The following is a 24,717-nucleotide window of genomic DNA, read 5'->3' as shown; positions in this document are numbered from 1 at the left end:
AAAAGGGCTTTTGGGAGAAACACACGGAGTCCTTAATCATTGTTCGGTAGTCTTGGCAGTATCAGGGTTGATACATTATCCCCAGACACTTACCCTGTGTCTTAGTTAGGGTTTCCATTGATGCAATTAAAACATTAGGACCAAAATCAGCTTGGAAGAGGAAAGGGTTTGTTTGGTTTATACGTCAACATCACAGCCCACCATTGAGAAAGTCAAGAGGGGAACTCCAGGCAGGAACCTAGAGGCAGGAACTGAAGCAGAAGCCGTGAAGGAACACTGCTTTCTGGTTTGCTCCCAATGGCTTGCTCAGCCTTGTACCACCCAGGACCACAGCCCCAGGGGGCTGGGTCCCCCCCAACACCAATCATTAGACCAGAAAATCCCCTACAGACCTGCCTATAGGCCAGTCTTACAGAGTCATTTTCTCAATTGATGTTGCTCTTCCCAAATAACTAACTTGTGTCAAGTTGACAAAAACAAAACAAAGCAAAAGCTGCCAGGACACCCTCTCTGCTCAGTGACTCCCAACCAATGGTTCTGAACCTGTGGGTTGCAAACCCTTTGGGGGTTAAATGACCCTGTCCCAGGGGTCACATATTAGGTATCCTGCATATCGAATATTTATATTACAATTCACAACAGTAGCAAAGTTACGGTTAGGAGGTCCCAGCACTAGGAAGGTTGAGAACCACTGCTCTGTATGGATTCTCTATATCAGAAGCAACTCTTTCTTAGGATTAACAGCCTACTGGGGGCAGGGAGAAGGAATCAGGATTCCCATGAAAGCACTAATTTCTCATTTCCTGACTACAGTGTCTCTGTCAGCCACTGGTGAGTCATTTCACGCCCTCCGCTCTTTTTGCAGTCACTTTCCCACCACACTGTAGAGCGGATCCTACGGGTGAGCAAGTACATACAAGCCCAGGATGTTGTTCTATGTGCAGAAGGCAGTGGCTGCCTGCCTCCCCAACTCTTCTGTTGACCTACAAAAAGCTACCAGATCTAGCCTTTTCAGAAGGACAGAGGTTTGACCTTTGTGTTCCAAGTCTGATTTGAAACCAGACAGCTTTTAATATGTGTGAAAATCTGCTGCAGATGTTCAACATACAGATTCCCCCTATAGTAAAGCTTTATTCATCTCCCCAGGAAATGGTCCTGCTGGCCAGGAAGAGATACATAGTTCACGGTAATTAGCCTCAGTGTTGGGCATCCACCAAGTGTCTCCTCAGAACTGCATGGGTTTAGAGAAAGAAGGCACAAAGAGAAAATGTACATAAAATATAAAGAATTAAGTCAAACTAAAAGAATATGTGAATTCATCACATGGTGATAGCTGCATGTGCTTCCACAGCAGAAGTCACCCAATATACACAGCTGTAGGTTGGGAAAATGGGGGGAGGGCCAGTGTAAAAGTGTGCTAACATGGGAATAGGGCTACAAGAGTTCTGTGAGCCTCAGCGCTGAGGAGAAGCGGGCTGGGAAGAGTGTGTCCTGACAGGCCAGCACTCACAGGTTGGCCAGGTGTGGCCTAAAAGGGTAAAAGGGGAGATTGAAAAGACTTTAGCAGAAGCAAACAAAAGACTTTATTAAAATGTTAGCACTGGAGACTTGTGGTTTCAGTCATTCTCAGTGACTCTATACCTGTTTACCACGGCTGTTCCGCCTCCTGCGGTAGAATTACCTAGAGACTTGATGAGGGAGACAAGCCTGTTCCAGCTGTTTCGTTAGTTCAACGATAACCTTGCTTCCTTCTCTACTATTAGTGTGTGTGTGTGTGTGTGTGTGTGTGTGTGTGTGTGTGTGTGTGTGTGTGTGTCATGTGGGCAAGCATGTATGTGTGGGGGGCACATGTTTGTGTATGCAGCCCCAAGGTTAATATCAGGAGCCAGCCCCCATCGTTCTTCCACATTATTCATTGAGGCAGACTCTCTCAATCAAACTCAGAGCTTACTGATACAGCTAGTCCTACCAGCCAGCTTGCTCTGGGGAATCCCCCTGTGTACGCGCTTATTTTTCTATTGCTGTTCTGAAACACCATGGCCAAGGCAACTTACAAAAGAGTTTATTCGGGCTAACAGCTCCAGAGGGTTAGAGTTCATGATGGTGGAGTCAACAGGAGCAGATAGCTGGTGGCTCACAAGCTGAACTTCCAATAGGCTGGGAATGAATAGCATAAGACTTGGAAACCTCTGAGCCTGCGCCCCAGTGACGTATTTCCTCCAACAAAGCCACACCTCCTAACTATCCTCAAACAGCAGCATCCATTAGGAACCAAGTGTCCAGATGCCTGACACTTGGGGGGGCATTTAGCATTTAAACTGCCACACTCTGTCTCTGCCTTCCAGGGCTGAAGTTTTAGGGAGGCTCACCCAGTGTTTATGTGAGGTTTGGCTTATCCAATTAAAACAACAACAAAAGCACACTAAGAGGAACTAATCCAGAAGACGTGACCTTCTTACAGTTTCACCCTCACATGTAACAGAAGTACAACATAAAACACCAGGTCGTAGCACGACAGCTTCGAAGTTACAAGCATCGAGCAGTTAAGCAAAAATTAATGCTAAATATTACAGATTGGCAGGAATTTGGAAGCCCATAGAAGGCAATGGAAGTGTAGAGATCTTGGCTTAGGGACAAAAAGCAAGGGAGATTTTGGTGGCCAAAGACCATGTGTAAGGACATGACAGTTTTTAAAACTTAACTAGCACAGACAGGATGAAATGCATTTGGGATTCACCTACACGGTTATGTGTATCAAGAGGCTGTTGCTTTGTACTGATGAATAGCATTCCTGAGTGTGTGTGCCACAGTCGGTTTCACATTGATTCTTTGAATCTGTGGTGACACCATAGAGAGATCTGTGAGATTATGAAGAAGATATTCCAAAGCCTTTTCTCTTCTTTTGCTCTTGGATAAAGAAAGGTTTTCTTTCTTTCTTCCTTCCTTTCTTCCTTCCTTTCTTTCTTTCTTTCTTTCTTTCTTTCTTTCTTTCTTTCTTTCGTCCATTTGTGGTCTCCACACTTAATTATTCTAGATTGTCAGTTGTTAATAGTTCCAAACACAGAAATATATGTAAAGTATTTAGGTGAATATGGCTTTTTATTTGTTTGCTTGTTTGCTTGGCCTGCAAGCATTACCATTGGGTTTTTGTCTATTTTGAATTTGGTTTTATTTCTTTCTTAAAATTGGTTATTTTATTTATTGACATTTCAAATGTTATCCCCTTTCCTGTTTTCCCTCCGAAAACCCCTTATCCCACCCCACCCCCACTTCTATGAGGGTGCTCCCCCACCCACTCCCTCCTGCCTCCCTGCCCTGGCATTCCCCTACACTGGGGCATCGAGCCTTCCCAAGACCAAGGGCCTCCCCTCCCACTGATGTTCAACAAGACTATCGTCTGCTACATATGCGTCTGGAGCCATGGGTCCCTCCATGTGTACTCTTTGGTTGGTGCTCTTGGGGGCGGGGGGTCTGGTTGGTTGATATTGTTGTTCTTACTATGGGGTTGCAAACTCCTTCAGCTCCTTCAGTCCTTCCCCTAACTCCTCCATTGGGGTCCCTGTGCTCAGTCCGATGGTTAGCTGCAAGCATCCTCATCTGTATCAGTAAGGCTCTGGCCCAAGCTCTCAGGACACATCCATATCAGGCTCCTGTCAGCAAGCACTTCTTGGTGTCAGCATTAGTGACTGGGTTTCATGTCAGCAGATGGGATGGATCCCCAGGTGGGACAGTCTCTGGATGGCCTTTCCTTCAGTCTCTGCTCCACTGTTTGTCCCTGTATTTCCTTTAGACAGGAGCAGTTCTGGGTTAAATTTTTGAGATGGTTGGGTGGCCCCATCCCTCAACTGGAGGCCATGCCTAACCTCTGGATATGGTCTCTACAGGTTCTCTCTCCCCCTTGTTGCATACTTCAGCTATCTCATCCCAATTGGGTCCTGGGAACCTCTTGGAGTTTTTATTTCTATCTCTTGACTACATTTTGAACCAAGTTATACTCTTCTTGATTTTTGTTGTTCTTTAAAAAACAAAACAAGGGGTTGGGGATTTAGCTCAGTGGTAGAGCGCTTGCCTAGCTTCCCCTGGATTCGGTCCTCAGCTCTGGGAAAAAAAAAAAAATTCAAACAAAACAAAACAAAATCTCTAGCCAGCATCTTTAAAGGAAATGAGCCACTTTTCAAACATTATGCTTCTTTATTAAGTTGTAATTCTACACACAGAGGTGCCAGAATTTAAAAATCCTTTTAAACGGCCTTCAGTTTAAAGTTGGACGTAGCCCATTGAAAGTCTGTGGTATGATTTTGAGACACCGATGCCCGTACTTAATTGTATCATGAGCGCAGAACTCAGAAATTCAGGTTCAAGTGGAGACGGGATGTCATGAAAGAGAGAGATTAGAAATAATCATGGGATGGAAGTGTCTGGATTTATCCCCTTTGATTTATGATCTCATAGAAATAGCATTAAAGAAAGCCTTGGACTCACGACCTCAGTTGCAGGCTTGTGAGATGCTGATCAGAGTACGGAGATCTGTTCTGAAGACAGTGATGATCGCCAGGGCTGGTGAAGCAAATTGGCTGCTGCTCTTTTTCCTGAGGAAAGCCTTACTTTACTGCAACTGTAATCAAAGAACAACAGTTCAGTCATAGTTCTTACAACTGGTGAATGGACTCTGTAGACTTTTTAGAAAAGCTTATTATTATTCTCTTACTCTGTGTGTGTGTGTGTGTGTGTGTGTGTGTGTGTGTGTGTGTGTGTGTGTGTGTGTTTGCTCGCGCGCAGGTTCAGGTGTCTTGGCATGCGTGTAGGGGTCAGAGGACACCTTTCAGGAGTTACCTCTTTCTTACCATTATAGGTTCCAGGGACCAATATCAGGCTGTCAGATTTACACATCCTAGCTTTTCCCCCTTGGAGCCATCCCACTGGCCCAGCATTCTTTTAAGAATACCAGATTCTATTATATTCCTTTGCTACCCATAAATAAGTGACATCTCATCAAAATATTTTAATTGGTTTTAAATTCACAGCAAAAACATCTGAAAAGAATCATTTGGGGACTTACAAGAGCTAACATTCATCTGGGAGGGGGGAGAGTGAGGGAAGAGCTCAGAAATTTTTTTTGCAAACTCAAAGCGGGGCAGGGTGCGTTCTCACCAGTCTGCGAGTTATGCTTTAACGCTCTAGTAATTAAGATAGTATGGTGCATGACTCAACGGACAGACCCACAGAACAGGGGAGCGAGTCAAGACAGTCCCGTGCATAGCAGGAAGTTTCACATATAGAAATTTCACGTTTTGGATCGGGTCTAAGTGACGGAGTAATGAGTAAGTGTTGCTGAAATAATTAGTTGTAAAAGTCTTCCGGGCAGGAGTATAAAGTTCAATACTGTCTTATAGCCCGCAGAGCGAGAAACTCCAGATGTGAAGAACGGCTAAACATTGAAGCAGTCTGTAGAAGTGGTAGTAAGAGATAGGCACGTATTTTATTTCAAGGGCCGGGCAGTGTGAAGAGAGACTGGAAATACAGGAAGCAGGAGGGAGGCAGGCAGAGAAGCTGTAAATGTGTGGCAGTGAACGTGTGAGATCAGGACAGTTTGGGGCAGTGGGACTCCATATACTTACCGCACATGTGGACATGTTTATAAGAGTGGTTCCCAGGCTGTGTGGTTTTCCAGTGTGCCCGCCATGCTATGGTAAGCACATGCAATATAGCAGCCACAATTATTTTTAAAACCCTGTTTCTCACTGTGATTTGCATTTGGAAACTGTAACCCCATATCTAAATGTTTTTGCGAGATGCTCTATGTTTCTAAAAGTGTTGCCTCTTTGCTATTGAGGATACTCTGAGTTTGTTTTCCTGTCGTTTCTAATTACTGCCCAGGGTAGAAGGCAAAGGAGCCGGTTCTGGTTTTAGATGACAAATGACCATTAACTTACAGAATGCCTTAGAAGCACACGTCATTCCAGGGAGAATGTGGCCTGCAGCACAGACTGGAGGTTCCCAAAGGACCCTCCTTGGGGTATTCTCGATCTTGATTAGCATGAATAAAACCCGTGTGCAGCTCAATGGGAAGAATCCAGCATCAGGACCAAGCACCAGGAATGCCGGAGAGGTACCATCTCCACAGTCGTCAGGAGCAGGTAGACACGGGAGCCCAGCCGTGCTGCACAGATCTTTGTGGAAACGCTTGCTGAGCTAGTGCTCTGGCGTGGGGTTGGCTCACAGAGAGTCCTACAGGATGCCACCTCACAGAATGACTTGCTTGGTGGGTACCTGGATTTTCTGCGCACTACCATGGAGTGGCCGTTCTCCACCATGTGGTCCAGGGCCCTGCGGCTAGCTCCCAGCTACCCAGCATCTCATGCATACCCTACGGGCTCTCAGTCCTTTCTCTTCTGGGTAGGGATTTTTACTGGTATTTGCCTCCTCTCCATGTGCAGCAGTAGGTTGGGATGGAGTCATTGCCGACTGTTTTTAAGCAGTGCACCTTTGTATCTCACTCTCTATGTCTGTCTAACATCTCCTTACCAGATGAAGAAGCTAAGGCCAGAGAGAAGCACAATGTGTCTGCGCTTGTTTCTGTTGTCTTCCCAATCGGCCTTTAAGTATCTCTGTTTGGTTGTTGTTATTTCCTCCCTTCCTCTGATGCCGAACAGCTTATTCTTTTCATGGTTCCTTACGGCTCTCTTAGGATGAGAACTTCTTCTTCTGGATTGGCATTATTGCCGGAAGCCCCTCTTAGTACTGTTCTAATGCTTCCATGACTTTGGATGGATTGAGATTAATTTCTCTTTGACCTCTCTCTCTCTCTCTCTCTCTCTCTCTGTCTCTCTCTGTGTGTCTCTGTCTCTCTCTCTCTGTCTCTCTGTCTCTGTCTCTCTCAGTCTCTCTCTGTCTCTGCATCTCTGTCTTTCTGTCTCTGTCTCTTTCTCTCTCTCTGTCTCTTTCTCTCTCTCCCTCTCCCTCTCCCTCCTCCTCTCCCTCTCCTTCTCCCTCTTTCTCTCTCTTCCCATGTATTTGTGAATTTCCTGTTTCTTCTCTATCAACATCTGGACTCGTCCCAGTATACTGGAAAAGATACTTGATCTGCTTTTAGTCTTCACAGGTGTATTAAGTGGTCTGACATTTGTTTCTGGAGACTGGTCCCCAGGTTCTTGGAGAATATGCATGCTGTTGAAGGGTTCATGCTGTCTAATTGGTTGGGCTTGTTTGGCCCGTAGTTGTGTTCAGATCTGCTATTTTCTGATCTTCTCTGAATGATCTGTCTCTGGTTGGAAATGACCCATGGAAGGCCTCTGCCGTAAAACAATTGTTTCTCCCTTCAGATCAGCTAATATTTACTTTATATAGCATATGCTACAGTATTGGGTCAAAAACCAGTAGAAAAAGAGCAGGTGTTGATTTTCTTAAAGGGTGAACATTTAGCAAGACTAGAAAAAGACAGAAAACAAAGCCAGGTATGGTGGTTCATGCATTTAACCCCAGCACTGGGGAGACAGAGACAGGTGGAGCTCATCTTGTGAGTTCAAGGCCAGCCTGGTTTACATATCGAGTTCCAGATCAGTCAAGACTACAAAGTGAGACCTTGTCTCAGGGGTTGGGAGGAAGAGAGGGAGATATAACAGAAAAGAGGCAAAAGATTCCAACAAGTAAGACTATAAATGAAAGAGGAGTCATCATTGATACCACAGAAATAAAGTATCAAGTGTCTGCGAACAGAGGCAGGCTGGAGAGATGGCTCAGTAGTTAAGAGGACTTGGTTACTTTTCCAGGGATTGGGAGGGTCAGTTCCAAGCACATATATGGTAGCTTACAACCGTTCTCAACTGCATTTCCAAGGGAAGGCACTTCCAGTGCCTCCTGGCTTCCTCTGTTACCAGGCACATAAACAATGCACATACATACATGTTGACTATGCAGTCAAACAAGTAAAAATGAATAAATCTGTGCTTTAAGAGCCTATGAACAATTCTGTTAACAAATTGGAAATTAAATCATTATCACAAAGATAAGGAATCTCACCCAAGTGAGATAAAGCCAAGGTGCTACATCTGTACACAACAAAATAGTACTCGCCCTTTCAAAAGAAAGTAAAGTCGTTTATGACGTGGATGAACTTGGAGCAGGCTATTATAAAGGAACTGAGCCAGATACAAAAAACAAGTAGCTCATGATCTCACTTAAGAAGTTGGGCTGGAGAGATGGCTCAGTGGTTAAGGACACTGACTGCTCTTCCAAAGGACCCAAGTTCAATTCCCAGCTCAAAGCTGCAGAGACTGTAATGGGGTTGCCAAGGGCTGCTGGAAGAAAAGCTGGGGAGACACTGATAGAAAAGTGCAGAATTTCTGTGGGACATCTGTTTTACACCGGGAGTACCAGCGGTATGCTTTGTAGATGGAGATTGCACAGATAATAGACCTTAAATGCTTTCTGCTACCGAGAAGTGTGCAGCGCAATGGACTACTTCATTTCTAATTTCACAGTGTGACTGTTTACAGGGAAACACACTCTTTATTAACTTTGTCTCAATAAAGAAAAATAGCAAAGATGAATCGCAGAATAAAAGGAGGGCAAAAGTCATTGACTCTCCCATCGCTCAGTGAGTAAATGAGAGGACGGGTCTGCTAGTTCCACAGCCTGCCTTCTGTCCACTCTGCTGGTGGGAATCTCACCTGCCCATGCCCCAGGGGAAAATCACACACACTTCCCATCCTATAAAGGCAATTCTTTTGTCAAGGGTTCAGCAAGTTCCTGAAGTTGCAGCTTTCCTCTTTGAACGTCCTCTCCAAGGGCGTCTCTCTGGACCAGGTGCACAGAAGGCTGGCTCCCTGAAGGGCTGCCTCCTCTTGGTGTTCCACTGGTAGACTAGGTATAGACTAGCAGCTTCCTGCTCTATCTCACAGATGTTAGTGGTCAGATAATGATGCTGCTAATAGTGACACTCAAGGCTTTCAGGTGAGGTCCGGGCAGGGCAAATGCCAAAGTCTCCAGTCATGTTCTTGACATGTCTGCCATGCCTAGCTAGCAAGATTAGCATTCCAGATGTCATGAGACATGAGGGAGTTGTCACCACATTAACAGGTGCTCTGATAACTTGTCAACTATGGGAAGACAATGGACAAAGAAAGAACAGTCAGCACAGGATAGCTTCCTCAGTAGTCTGTAAAGATAGAACAGTAGCAGCACAGGCTAGCTCCCTCAGTGGTCTGTAAAGGTAGGAGATGGACTTTCTTCTCACCTGCATTGTTCTTCAGCAGTGTGTTCTGTGTGCTTGGTGAGGAGATGGGGTAAGATAACAGCACCCTTGATACCTCCTGACTCCTGACACAGAAGCCATTACCAGTCACTTAGGAGCCCTGGGCAGCCTATACCACCTCAGGCTCCCACCTTTGCCTCAGTGGGCAAGCAAGGGCTTAACCAAGACCTTCCAGAGGTTGGTGATATTGTTAGAGGTGATAATGGGTGACACCTTCGTCATGTGAATGAAACCTTGCAAGTGATATAATGGCTTAAAGATTTTCTTCTGAAACAGAGTGGTTTGGGAGCAAGGGCTGAATGGATGAGAGAGCAGAGGGGTGGGCTTATGAGTCAGACGTGTAGATTCTATCAGATGATCAGCTCTGCCCCTGGGGTGGGAGGGTGTCACTCATTCTGTGATCTTAACCCCGTCCACTTAGAAACGAGTCCATTTAATGAGCAGGTGGGGGATGATCAGTGGTTAGACCGGAAGCAGAGGAAATGCTCATGATTGAAGTGATTGAGGAGCATAGCAATGAGGGTCTCTGTGTCTCTCTCAAGAGTCTCCACCCCATCCCGGCCCCAGCCACACACAGGAGGGCACTCACATCCTAATACTTAGGAGGTGGAGGCAATAGAATCAGAAGTTGGAGAGCAACCTCGGGTACCTGAAACCCTGTCTCAAACAGACAGTACCTCTATACATTTGTTTATGTTAGACTCGTCTAATTCAAGTTTTACCCTGAGGCCAGTGGGACGTCTCAGTAAAGGCGTTTGCTGCCTATCCTGACAGTCTTAATTCACTGGCAGAACCCATGTGGGGGCAGGGAAGGATTGATGCCCATTGGTTGTCTTCTGACCTCAGCATGCATGCACACAGACGTGCACACACACTAAACACAAAACCGGGAATAGGAGTTTAACTGTTCTGTACCGCACGTCTCTTGTTCTGCTCAGTAGAGCTGCTGGTTGGTAGTGGAGATGCTGTCTCTGTGCAGGATAGAGATGCCCCTCCCCTAGTGAGGAAATGCTTCGGGACCCCCAGGGGATGAACCCACAGGCAGCACCAATCCCTGGGCATGCAGTGGACATCTATACATTTAGTGTTTTCCATCAAACACACTTGCCTTTTACTCTCCCCATTCCAGGAGTGACCGCAAAGCAACGCAGCTGTCTCATTCAGTCTTCGTGATTTCAGAGACAAAAGATTCTCCCCTCATTAGGATCCTAAGCACATTTTTTTCCTCACGTTCCTTAAAGTGAGAATGTTCATGTTTTAAATCTAAGAATGCACGCTGCAGCTTTCCTTTGGAATTGCTGGATTTCCAGACGTTCCTTGAACACTTTGGAGCCTCTGTTAATTAAAGTAAGTGCTGTTCAAATGCAATGGCATATCTAATAGTGGAGGTGGCTAAGTAAGCCATCAGTGGGCGGGTGACACACCGCAGAGATAGACCAGAGGGGCCATCTGCATCCAGAGCAGAGCAGGGCGGATAGAGATTGTGTTACTCGGGATAGTGATCCATTAGGACAAGCTGTTCGTTTCTAGAATTTTCCATTTCATTTTTGGACCTTAGTTGAATGTGAGGAGCTGGATCATGGGCAGAGAAACCCCAGATAAGGGGGACCACTGTGTGCTTTGAGAAGTGATTACACCTCACAGCTGGGAACCTTCCCTCTCATCTTGTCATGTAGACATTCAACATGACCGTTTTAAAAACAGACCAGAAAATCTTACATAATTAAAGTTCAAAAATTCCTAACATGGGAGAATTATGACAGTGGGGTTGGGTTTTCTGCTGTTCATATTATAATAGCCAAGTAATCTTTTTTTCCATTATAAAAAAATACTTCTAATAAGTTCACATGGCATGTATTTAAATCCCATCCCATACATCATCTCGCCCTTATGCAGTAATCCCAGCTAACTGAAGCAGTTACGTCACTCATGAAAGGGGGAAATTGTTCTGATGTCTAAGAAGTATTAAAGCCAGTGTAAAGCATATTCACAGAGTAGTACATTTAAAATGGTTTTATTTCCACATAAAACAGAACAGAATCATCTTAAGTGGGTCTTAGAAGTTGGACATCTTGCTACGTAAGCTCTAGGTCACAAATGTTTGGGAAACTAACAAGGGAGACATTGTGAATCTCCACAGAATCATCACGCCCTGGATGGTATAGACAACGTGTTTCGCTCTGATCACAGAGTTGAGTTCTTCTAGAAGTTCTGCGGGAGGGACCTCCTCCTACCCCAGTGCCTGGATGTTGGCGCGGGAGTCTTTGTGCTTGGGTGACGGACAAACCTTTCGTTTCCTCTTTGTGTCTCCCTTAAGGACACTCTTTGCATTGAGAGTCCATTCGAATCTAATATTGCATGTATTAATATAATTAATATATGTAATAATTGATATAATTGTTGTAATTAATCCTTAATATCAACTATAGAGCCTGAGCCTCCAACTCATTCTTTTTTGCAAATGCTATTTATTAAAAATAGCAGTTTTTGGGGGCTGGAGAGATGGCTCAGTGGTTAAGAGCGCTGACTGCTCTTCCAGAGGTCCTGAGTTCAATTTCCCAGCAACCACATGGTGGCTCACAACCATCTGTCATGGGACCTGACGTCCTCTTCTGGTGTGTCTGAAGACAGCTACAGTAATATATGAGTATATATTAAATAAATGAATAAATAATTATTTAAAAAAAATAGCAGTTTTTATCGTGACATTTTCATACCTGCACACCAGGTATACACTTCGGTCATCTTTACCCTGTTTGTAGTCTCTTGTCCTCTTCCCCCATTCCTGCTGGCCCCACCGTGCCTCCTAGTAATCCCCCTCATTCTCTTTTCGTGTCTTTTCCCCAAAAAAAACTAGAACATACAAAATAGTCTTCTCTCTGGGGTCTGACTCATTTTGCTTAACGTGATGATCTCCAGTTCCATCGGTTTTCCTGTAAAGTATTAATTTCAATCTTTTGTCTGGCACAAATAATGCTCCATGGTAGACGCCACCACACTTTGTTTACCTGTTCCACCACTGACAGGCACCTGGGGCTGGTTCTGTAAGTCGTCTCTATTGAGCCGTGCTGTGGTGACTCAGGCGCTCATGCCTGTGAAGCCAGGCCCTCTGAAAGCAGAGGCATTCGCTATCCATGCCATCGTGTTTTTTCTTCTAGAGCTGAAGTATTATCACACATCTGTAACAGCCTTCTCTGAAAACATTGTGCTGTCTATTGCAGTATCCTGAAGCATTTAGTGTGAGAACAACCGAGTGTTAGGAACCCTTAGTCAGAATGTTTGGGAAAGGCCCTTTCGAGAACGAGGTGAGTCACTCCAGGCAAGACTCTATCATGCAAGTGTTTGTAACAAGTCTGTAACAAGATCAGGGAAAAGTAGTTCTCACTCTAAGTCAGAGGTGAACAGATCAGCAGAGGCAGTAGTTCTGCGCACACACACTCGACCGCACGCGCACGCGCACACACACACACACACACACACACACACACACACACACACACACACCTCTCGCTGGTTTGCGGCAGTCCCCTCTGTAAGTGTGAACTGTGGACATATGTTATAAAATACGAAGGGGCCAGATGATCTAGTGTCCTGTTCAGGATGGCCAACCTCCCAGACTCCACCTTGGTTCTGGGCCAATTCTGAAATATCTAGGACCAACTTCAGAGTTCAAGTGAGGCCAGAAAGCTTACAGTGGCTTTGAGAGCTAGGGAACCGACCTCTGGCCAGATGTACACGGAAGCAAGAGCAAAGGTCACTGTTGGTCTTCCTCATCCCTCACTGGCACAGAGCAGGGCCTGCAACCAGCGGTACTCGGTGTAGTCATCTACACTCGCCATCCACCCGAGGTGTGCACACCACCCCTGGCGTCCTGAGCACAGCATCGCCGGGGTTCAGGCAGCTGTCAGTGCTCTATTGCTGGGCTTCAAGCGCACTGTCACGTCTCTGCCTTAGGGTGCATTCCTTTTCAAGGGTCCAGTTTCGAAACCCTCTTCTGACGCTCTGTCTGCCCAGGTGAACTTGATTTTTCCCTTTCCTGAGACATAGCCACTTCCCTTTGCCAGATTCTTGGTATAGTTTCAGTCTGACCACTCCCTTTCGTAAATTCATCTAGGAGGTTCCAGCCTGGGCAGAAATAGCAGCTCACTCAACTTGCTGACCCGTGAGTATCTACCACATTTCCGAGGGGAAGGGTTGTGTTTATCGGCCGCTCGTGTGCCACACAAGGGAACAGCCATCAGGTTCAGCATCCGGGCTAATTTTTCCAACAGCCCCATTGCTAAACACTGGTCTCCGGGGTGAAGGTGTTGCTCAAGATCCAGTGACATTGCTGAGGCCTGAGCCAAGCGCCATCTTGGTCCAGATGTGGCTATTCTGATAAATTTTCATAAAACTGACCTTTCGTGTGTGACTCTGGAGATCAAATCTGGGCCCTCATATATGCGGGGTAAGCCATCTCCCTCAGGGCTAAAGCATCAGCTTTTTAAGCTCTTTAGGAGTAAAGTATAGCCCCAGGCTGAAGTAGCCCCTTTGCTCTTGGTTTTTCTGGCTACTAAGCTAGTGAAGGCAATTTTTGTGAATGGCATTCATCCAGCTTCTCAAAAATGCCTCTACTGCGGCTAACGTCGCTCCGGGGAAACCTTTATACAGTGCTGGGGAATGTCACTTAACCCAGCCACTGTGGAAATCGGTATGCAGGGTTCGCAGGATTCTCAGTGTGCCCAGCCATCGCACTCCTGAGTAACCAGCCACCCCTGGGAGGTGACTCTGCACGTGCGCTTTGCCTCGCCACTCACAGTAGGCAAGGTGTGGGGTCAGCCTGTGCACAGAGAGCGCAGTGTTCACGTGGGACACCAGCCCTCAAGAAGAGTGAATGACGTTTTCAGGAAAATGAATGAAACTAAAGGTTGTCACGATAAGCAGAGCAAACTAGACACACATGTTGTTTGTTTTAACACAAATGTAGAACCTGGTTATTTGTTTTTTTAAATAAATCAGAAAGTAGTAGTCAGGCTGCCACAAACAGGATAACGGGATATATGAGGGTGGGGTGTAGGAGGGATAGGGTAGTTAGGAGGGTAAGTGCAGTCAAAGACAATGATCTATGGAAATATCACAGTGAAACCCATCCATATATACGCTAATTTTGTTAAGAAATAAGCAAGTTTTATTTTTAATTTTTTCCCAAACTTTATTATTCTTTGAAAATGGTCACATATGTTTGTACATTATATCTTAATCTCATCCACCTGACTCCCACCAACTCTTCCCCACCCATCAGTTAGGAGGGTTACTGCTCCTCCAGAGGACCTGGGTTCAATTCCCGCCGCCTATATAGTGGCTCACAACCATCTGTAACTCCAGTTCCAGGATATCCAATACCCTCTTTAGCCAACATGGTTACCAAGTATACACATACTACAGACATACATACAAGCAAAATATCCATACACATGAAGTAAGTTAGTCTTAAAAGAATAACCCACTAAGGGATAGAGAGATGACTTAGCAGTGAAGAGCACTGGCTGTTCTTCCAGTGGACCCAGGTTCAACTCCCAGCACTCAAATGGCAGCTTACAACTGTCCGTAATTCCTAGATCTGACACCCTCACACAGACATATATGAAGGCAAAACACCAATGCACATTAAATAAAAATAAATAATTAAAAAATAATAGCCCACTGAATCCAGTTCAAGCTGCCCATAAATACCTGAGTATGGGACGTTGGCATCCCACCAGCAATCAGCCCCCAAAGATAAGTGACCCTCTCACAGAAGCCATCTACTGCCAATAGCTTCCGGGTTAAAGGTGGACTCATACTTTTCACAAAGCTGTCCTGCTGGTTTCCTGTACGCCCAGATTAGCTGAGTCTTTTTCTATTATTTCCCACCCCATGCTTGTGGGAAATGATTGTCCTCACTGGGTAGGTTCTCCAGGAGGCAGAGGTTGTCAGAGAGAAGAGTGTTAAACTGTGAGTGGGGTCAAAGCCTGGAAAGAAAGAAGCAGAGCAGGTGGAAGAGGGGAGCCAGTTCACCTGACCAAACCAGAGGTTTTTCCAGAACAGGGAGGAGCTCTGGCCAAAGGGATGGTTTGGGCCAGGGGATGACAGGGGAGTCAGGTCTAAGAAGACCCATGTTCTACTTTGCCCAGGCCAGGACATACCCCAGAAGAGAGGAACTTTGACCCAAGAAGCAGAGGTCATGAGCTTAGTCACACTGGCCATCAGCAAGGTCCTACCTGAAGGCAGTCTCCATGGTGAGGCTCTGTCAGTCACATGGCCCTGCACTTTGCCTGTCCCTCCTTGGCCGATCTATGCGAATCTTCGTGCTCTCTTCTATGCATGCTTTCCTCTATGTGAATCCACAGGAGCAGTGACCATGCAGCAAAGACTGGTGGGTGCAGCTAGACCACATTCACTCATCAGAAAGAGCCCTCATTGGCCAGTAAGGTCTCCATCTTGAAAAGGACTGATTTGGGGAGAGAAATATTGAGGGCAAGGTACCCCTGAGAAACGCTAGCATTGCAGAGGTGTCCCAAGTTCACCATTTTGATTTGCCTCTGCTGGCCGGGATGGCTCCTTAGTGCTTTTTAAGAAGGTTGAACAAATATTGCCTCCATTTTCCCAGCATTCTTGGGGATTCATGCAAGCTCACACCTCAGAGATGAAATGGAGAAGTTTAGCCACTTCCCCCAACACACACACACACACTCTAAGAAACCATTTTACTTCCTCCCTGCCAAGTGGACATGCCTGAAAATGCCCCTTGCTTCCCTTACAGCCCTTGTTTATGGCTGTGAGACATAGTTGGGGTGTTTACTTGTCACTGAAATAGAACTCCTGATGATGCCCAGAGGCCTCTTTTGGCTGCTAAAAGTTGGCAGCCCTTCTTCTGGTCCCAAACCTGGTAGAGCAAGCAACCTCTCAACAGGGGTTTGCCACGAATCCCAGGTTCATTTTCATGGTTTGTTTGGGATTCGATGGATGTGAGTCCCGACTCCACCCTAAACAACTCAACGGCCCTACTGATCTTAGAAGCTTTGGCATTCTCACGTTGGAAAAGTGAGTCATGGTTTTCACCTGACGAGATTGTTTTAGGTTGATCTGAGGTTCTGTGTTCATGGACTTAACATGATGGCATGCTGTTCGATGTTAATCAGTATTAGTCCCTATCCTTGGTTTCTATGGTAAAACTCACTGGTGTAGAACACTTCTAATGTAAACACTGTTAAAAGCAAACTTTGGGTCTTTAACATTTGTACATCCTGAATTGAAAGCTTTTTTTTTTTTTAATGCTTCACATGCAGTTACTTTTACAACCCTGATAAAGAGGGAAAATGCAAAGACATTCATGATATCTGAACAAAACTAAGAACCAGAGGCTTCCCAGAACACACACTATTAGAACACAGTTACAGTTACTCAGCGGATGCCAAGAATTTACCCTCGTCCTCCCCACATTTGTAAAAAGACATGCTTTGTCTGTTTTTCTAGGCTGGGGGTTCTGTTGACTTGGTTTTCTTGTAATCAAAAGCCACCAAACCAGCAAGGGCCCTGACGGATCACAAAGATGGATGGCCCATGGCAAAAGGATCCAGCATTCCCTCCAGCTTCATAGTAGCACCCTTTGCTCAGGGAGGGGGATCACAAGCTAGCAGTCCGTCTGCATAAGCCTTAGTAGATTATGTGACCTGTCAGTTTAGCTGTGCCTGCCAGAGACAAAATAAAAAGGGGAAAGGAAGCTTCAGTGTGTATAGAAGGGATTTTGGATTGGGCAGGACGTCAGCCAGAACGCGTAGACAGGGAGAGTAGCTTTGCTGTTTCTTTCAGGATCTTTTCTGACTTCAAAACAGTGAAAGCAATTCTGAAAAGGAACCCACAGTTTTTGATGGAAGCTCTTTTGACATAAGTGAAACCAGGCTTGGCACAAGCAGAGGGCAGACTCAGGCCAAACCCATGGAACCGACCCTGGAAGGATGGCTGCAAGCTAAAGAAATTGTTTCAAGATGGGTCTGGATCCACTTGAAAGTCAGGGAACCCGAGGGTGTAGACATTTCGTCGATGTCTGAATTAGTGTGTGAGAAGCCTTGTATGCCCCCTGAGGCTCACGGGGGTCCTATCTTCTCTCTGTTACCTCTGAAGAAGGGAGAGGAGCATCGTGTGGACTTGGGAGGTCGTCTGCTGGTTGTGATTTGCTGGCTGTGGCTTGTTTGGGGAAAGCAGAGGAGAAAGGGAGAATGGCTCTCACTCCCAGAGCTTCCACGGCTTTGACTATGGGAGAAACTTGAGAGATTAGCAGGGAGCATAGGTGGCGGCGACTCTATTTTAGAGATAAATTTAATATAATCTCTGAAAACTTTATTCTAAGGCACTGATGATAGCAGCCTCTTGTAATGGAAGATCAGGGGCCTCCTATGTGGAAAGCCTAGGAATTGGCATGGGACGTCACCTCTCAGGACTGCAGACTGTATGAAAGCTTTGAGGAAAGTTGTCTCCACGGGAGCTCATGGGATGCTAGAAAGGGCCAGGCCTCCATTTCCCTCCTGCATCACAAATGCAGAAGGTATCTTAGTGTTAGTACTTGCTGGAGAGGTTGTGAAGTCAACCCTATTGCTGTGAGTTCTGAGCTTCTGAGATAAAGACTGGTGGTGACCTTGTTGAGTGGAAGTCAACATGAGTTTCCCATCAACCCCAGGACCTTGCTGCTTTTATCTGGTTGTTTCTCTGCAGTGCCCCCTTATTCCCAGAAGATCTTAGAAGGGAATTAAAAGAGCACAAAGTCTGCTTCAGAACAGAAAAGATGTTACAACATCTCAGAGGTTATGGGAGATCAGGTTGAAGCAAAAAAGAACGTGTCTACTCTTAATGCTGAGAGGCACACATGCCTTAGCTCTCCTGAAGGCTGACACTCCGTATTTAATCAGGATACGGTAGACACCGCATATTATCTAGACTTCAAATATACATTGATTTACACTTAGGAGCCCATAAAATGTTGAGCGCCTTTTATAAGCCTGGGGTTAAGGAACAACACTAATTACAAACCAGCTCTTCTGTGTATTGTTCTGCTGTAAGTGAAGAGCAGTCATTTTGCCCTACTGCTGGGACACTGGGGATGATGGCAAAGGAATGAGGTCTCTGGGTCAAGGATGACGGGCAGTTCATTGTTCACAGGAATAATAGTAACTAACTCTTACTCTGTCTTCACTCAGTCTCGTTTGTTGTGCATTGTTACCCACAGCCACTCGTTCTGAAGATAGGAAATGGAAGGTTTCAGAAGTAATTAATGATTGTAAATTGTGTGCTGTCCTTAGTAGCACAAGGGACACCAGGGTCATCTCACTCTGCTTCATCCAGGATGTAAACCGTTATCCACTTGCTAGTCACTTAGCTGACTTGGTTAATAGGACAACTGTTGTGCTAAACAACTGACTGTGTTCAGATAACCCCAGTCTTCCTCAATCGTAGCAGTATTAATGAGAATGCAGATTTGCCAAAGAGAAACCAACGTGAAAAGCTGAAAACGTATATGGAGAGAAAATCAATATACAGGATAGGTGCCATCCCGTAGTCAAGCATCCACTGGGAGGTCTTGGAATATATTCCCATAGATAAATCTGGATTCCCGTAGCCAGAGTATTGACGCATCCCCACCATTTCTCCAGGCCCTGGTTCCCTACGGCATGCACCTCATCTGTATTTAGCATTTAATTTTCGCTTTGGAACTGTGTGATGCTCACAGGTTTTCTTAGAGAAGGTTGTGGACATCTTACCCTGCAGCACCTCCCAGACTGCCCATGAGTACCCGGTCCCTTTCCCCCTGCACATCTGTCTGAACTTGAACTTGCTAACCTCTGTCTCCCGGCCAAATCTTCCCTGGGAAATTAATCTCCGTGGATTTAATATTTCCTCCCAACCCACGTTTCTTCAGAACCTCTCAACAGCCTCAACGAGTGCTCTGGAATGCCCAGGCTTAGCACAGAAACCATAGACTGAGGGCTCCTCCTCCTTTGCTTCTCTGGAAAAGAACAATCATAGGCAAAAGTTGTTCATCTCCAATTTTCCAATGTTAAACAGAGAAGCTGTTAGCGCGCGCGTGCGTGCGTGCGTGCGTGCGTGCGTGCGTGCGTGCGTGCGTGCGTGTGTTGTCTTACTCTGTATCCCAGGCTAGCCTGGGACTCACTTTGTAGCTCAGGCTGGCTCAGAGCTTGCGCCAATCCTCCTGTTGTGGCTTCCCAGATCCTAGGATTACATGTGTGAGCCACCACTTCAGGTTTCCGCTGTCGTTCTGTGTAACTTGGAGCCAATGCTGAGGATGCAGCCCCGTGACAGAGTGAGTGCATCCTTAGCATGTGAATGGGCCTGGGTTTCATCACCCTGCTCCAAAACACAAAAATGACCCTGTGGTCGCAACTCATGTGTGAACACCGTCTTTAGTCAGGGCTTGTGTGCATGTACGCTGAATGTCGCCCTTCTGAGATGAAGCAGGGTTGCTATTTAGTGCTTTAGAGTTCTTAAGTTATGGAGGTTTCATGAACAGTTTCCAGTGCCGAACATCCACGTTACTTTGAAATAAAGAACAATCAAAAGGGAACGTTCTAGGCTACAATCAGAACCTCTGTGGCAAGGTAGCTGGAGACATTTCGGGTCTTATGGAGGGCCCAAGTTCAGTTCAGCTCCCTCGTTAAGAGGCTCACAGCTGCCTGCGACTCCATCTTCAGGGGGTCCGATGCTCTCTCCTGCCCCTCACAGACGCCTCCGCCCACACACCCAAACCTATACACAGGCGTGTTCACACACAGATGCACACATACACACACAATTTAAGGTCATTTAAAAAGATAATTAAACCTCCCAACCGGATAGTTCTTCATTTTAAAATCATCCTAGGAGGGCTAAAGTGAAACATTAATTGAAGTAATAATGTTATTTGCCAAATACAAGTCTGAAAGTGGGAGCGAGGTGGAGTTTGAAGTGCTGTCATAGAGAAGCTCCTGAGTTCCAAGTGAACCTTGCTTTGCGAAGAGGAAGCCTTCTAGTTTTCTAAACCTCACAGGGCACTCATTGCGTTCCGTGTGTCCTTTCTCAACCTCCGTGCTGTTGATTCATTCTCAGCGAGGCTCAGGCTAAGGCCGATACCTCACACAGATGTGCTTGGAGGCACAGTCTGCTGGGATGTGCTTGAGCCGTGAATGGATTCCTGCCTCTGCTATGCGAGTTTATTCTCCCCGGACTGGCTCAGGCACCCCCATTGCTGACTGCTGTAAAGTGAGGCCGCCCTTTGCTGTCTCCCCCTCCTGTGCGCACTCACTTGCCCTCCCTCCTCCTGCCATAGGTTATAGCAGCACAAGGCCCTTGTGAGATGTGCCCAACCAACCTAGAACTTCCCCGCCATTAGCATCATGTGCCAAAGTAAACCTCTTTCTTTTACGAATAGCCAGGGCTCAGGTTTCTGTTAAAACAACCAAAAGCTAAAACCCACTGATTTTGAAGTTCAGCGTAAGGTTTCTAATGCTTGAGGTGGAAAGATTGCAGGGAGGGGTAATGTCAGCAAAGTGCTTGCTGTGAAATCATGGGACAGCAGCAGGACAAAGCAAAGAAGGAAACAGGCACGGTGACACTCACAGATAGGTCTTACTGCCTGCCTAGCCTGGTCTACGTCATGAGTTCCAGGCCAGTGAGACATCTTGTCGAAAAAGTAAAGCACCTGAGGAATGACACTCAAGGTTGTCCTGTGGCCTTCATGTGCACATGAATACACACACACACACACACACACACACACACACACACACACACATACAGCTCTAATGCTAAATAAGAATCCCACTAAACATAAAAGGGGCTTGGGTGCATGAAACCAGAAATGACTGAAAAGACTTGGTAAATCATTTGGATACATATGGATAGAGATACAGGTCCGTTAGCTAGAAGGTGATTTAAGGGTTCTAAGGAAATGACCCCCTCCCTAGCCAAAGTGTCTTTCTCACTGGCTTATTACAGGTCCATAATTCACTAATTATCCATTGTCTTTAAGATGACCTTATAAAACCCAGAGTCCAGGAAGGAATAAAACATCCTTGTCTCACAGTTTCTTTATGGTGTCGGGGTGTTATTTATTGCTAAGAAGCCAGAGAAAGGCAAAGAGGTGGTGTTGAACTAAAGATAAACTATTTTGGGCTTCATAGACCCTGTACAAAAAGTGAAATACCATCTCCCACACAGGCACCTTTCAAGGTTCTTGCAGCTTCCATGAGAGCACATGTGGAAAAATGTCGGCGCCAGCACCGACACAGTACCGAGAATCGGGCGAAAGCCTACGGGATGAAAGAAACACACATACACACACACAGGTTATCGTGTCAAGCCAGGAGAGGAAGAGAGAGGGAGAGAGAGAGGGAGAGAGAGAGAGAGAGAGAGAGAGAGAGAGACAGAGGAAGAGTGGAAGAGCAGAAGGAAGAGTGAGAGTGAGGAAGAAGAGTGAGAGTCTCCTGTAGCTTTATTCACCACTTATATACCCAAGTCTCCAGGTAGAAAATAACTGGGAAGCACAGTGGGAAACCCTGGCTCGTGACTACCTGACTAGTGACTTCGGTAACAAAAGACCGAGTAGGAGACCTGAATTAATTAGGGAGAAATCCCAGAAGACCAGCCTAAATCTCCAGGATAAAGGCTGAGGAAGTAAAAGGCAGAAGTAAATTGACCACCACCCAGGTGTGGTCCAGGTGTGTCAGTTCCACATGCATCAGCCGGGCTCAGCCGAGGTCATGCAGTGGAGACACTGGGTGTTACTACTTGGTCTTTTCTTCCTGTGCCGTAAATACATGGAAGAGGCCTCTGTCCAACAATCCCATGACTTCTTAACTGTGGCCTTACAGTTACAAAGCGGCCAGGCCCAAATCCAATATGGCACTACATCTCCCCCGTACAGTTACAAAGCGGCCAGGCCCAAATCCAATATGGCACTACATCTCCCCCGTTATTCTTTTATAAAAGACCATTAGGTGGAAGTAGTGGCCTGAGAGAGATCAGACATGCCTCACAGAGTGCCCAGCTCGGCCATGGAGAGCCACTCTTGCAGTTAGGACTGCACCCCAATGGTTAGGAATGAACTTATGCTGTAACACACCGTTCTGGGCTACACGTGTGTTTATTGGGGGAGAAACTGGGCAGAGGAGCATTTGACCGGCCCGTACGTTTAAACGGGGTGTAGCTAACTCTGTCTTAGGATTGACCTCTCAGACCCCAGCCTCTCTGTTATAGGACTACCTTGTCGCCCTCAAGGCTCCATGTGTAGATTGGTCAAGGGTCAGAGATAGTTTAGGTCATAGACCAGGGTAAAGAAATTGTCTGTAAATAACTCCTACACACGCACTCACGCAGGCACATACATGCGCACGTGCGCACACATATACATGTACATATGTGTGTGTGTGTGTGTATGTGTGCACATGCTCAGCAAGTATTCTACCATTGAACCATATCCCCAGCTCTCGTGGCACTGGTCTGGCTAATTAGGTGTGAGGAATCCTTTGGGCCAGACTCTAGCAAGCTGGTTACTACATCTTTCCTTTCTGTCACCAGCGTGTTGCTGACATGGAAACTCATGGTGACAGGAGAGGAAAGGTTGACCCGCCCTCCTTCCCAAATGCTGACAGCTCAGCTTCCCCATCTGATTTTCCCTGGTGACAGAATCACAGAAGGGCATCTTAAAGTCAGTTTACCCATCATCCTCTTTTATTAGATGGCAGCATTGTGCCTAGAGGGAAGGCAGTGGCTTGGCCCAGTCCATTGAGCCTTCCGTTTTTGTTTTTGTTTTTGTAAGCTCAGGAAAGCCGGAAGCAGGTTGGGTGTATGAAGGATTTAATTGTTGACACTCTGTGCTTGAAAACCTGGGATGCATAGGGGGCATAGGCACTCCCCAGGATTCCTTGGGGAATCTGTACATCTTTGTCTCCTCGGGGAGTGGAGGGTCTAGTCTGTGTTCATTTCCTCAAGCACATCTGTTTTGGCGCGTTAATGATCTCAGATCCTAAATACCGACCTTTACTGACTTGTTCCTTTGTATTCTCAAAGCTCTGGCGCAGACACTACGTCGTCCTCCACATGCCTTCTCCCGGTTTTATTCTTGGGCTTCTTTGCAGGTATATGGAAAAGCAACTGGCTGTGAGCCGCCCTCTCCATTTTGACACTCCCTCCTCCAACTGTTCCTGATACACAGCTCCCAACAGGCTTTTTCCTGGTCAACTTCGTCAATGTCTTTTTCTCCTCAAAGTGGGATCACGTCCCCAGAAGTGGCAGTCCAAGTGTGCTAGGAAAAGCCCAAGCTAGACTACTATCAAGGAAAAAAGCACATGTGCTATCTGAGACAGGGACAGATTCACGTCCTATCTGGCTCAGTGCTGATTCTGTTGTCACTTTGCCTCCAGGCAGAAGTTCTTACTCTCATGGCCGCTTCTTTTTCATCCTTAAATCAGAATTTATACTTTGTCCAGTCTGCTTTTATCTATTTTTTTCAATTTGTTTTGTTTTTGACGTAGATGAGTTGTATGTATGTATGTATGTATGTATGTATGTATGTATGTATGTATGTATTTTATCATATACGCCTGGTACCTTGGGGAGTCAGAAGATGTACAGATGGCTGTGAGTCACCAGGCAGGTGCTGGTAACTGAACCCAAGTCCTCTGCAAACACAAGTGCTCCTGACTGCTGAGCCACTCTCCAGCTGTCCCCCAATTTATCTGTTCTTTCCTTGGGGAATTGTATTATTCATCGTTCACACACAAGTGGGAGTCTTGCGTAATTCCGGTTCAAGCCGCTGTTGAAGGAGTGAAGCGTTGTTTTGGCTTAATCCCTTCACCTGTTTACATATTCACAATTATGTGTGCCCGTGGGATATAAAGTCTGACGTTTTCAAAGGTGTATCACAGTGATCAGGTCAAGGTGACTGACACCCGTCACCTCCGTTACTGACCATTTCTTTGTTTTTAGGAACATTCAAAATCTTCTCCGGGTTATTTTGAAATATATAACTAAATGTTGTCAAACAACTAAATAGCTGCCTCTTTATGCTATAAAATAGTAGAATTTTCTTCTCCGACGATGATTTCCTTTTGATTTGTTGTTATTTTTTTTATCTGAATTGGTGTTTTGCCTGAATGTATGTCTGTGTGAGGGAGTCAGATTCCCCCAGGCCGGTGTTACACGCAGTTGGGAGCCACCATGTGGGTACTGGGAATTGGATCCAGGTCCTCTGGAAGAACAGCCAGTGCTAACTAAGCATCTGTGTAGCCCCAGGAGTTTTGTTTAGTTTTGTTTTGCTTTGCTTTTTAGGGACTGGAAGTGGAGCACAGAGGTAGAGAGCTCACGGAGCAGATATGAGGCCCTTGGGTCCAATCATCAGGACTGCAAAGCAAACACAAAAAGAAACCTCAAAATAATAGTATGTTGGGATTGACTGT

General features: G+C 46.0%; 1 protein-coding gene across 10 annotated transcripts in view; it reads left to right on the top strand.

Annotated features, from left to right (window-relative positions):
• Positions 1 to 24,717, top strand: part of Pdzd2 (PDZ domain containing 2) — a 385,871-nt gene that overhangs the window by 255,702 nt on the left and 105,452 nt on the right. Inside the window, exon 1 of one of the 10 annotated variants that reach the window (XM_039103094.2) lies at positions 23,326 to 24,698. The exons of the other annotated variants lie outside the window; for them this stretch is intronic. The gene's annotated coding sequence lies outside the window, so the exon portion shown is untranslated. Of the gene's footprint in view, positions 1 to 23,325; positions 24,699 to 24,717 lie in introns of those variants that run through there. 10 annotated transcript variants of the gene reach the window in all.

The sequence above is a fragment of the Rattus norvegicus genome, chromosome 2 (genome assembly GCF_036323735.1).
Source record: "Rattus norvegicus strain BN/NHsdMcwi chromosome 2, GRCr8, whole genome shotgun sequence".
NCBI classification, from domain to species: Eukaryota; Metazoa; Chordata; class Mammalia; order Rodentia; family Muridae; genus Rattus; species Rattus norvegicus.
This window is presented reverse-complemented; position numbering and strand designations above follow the sequence as displayed.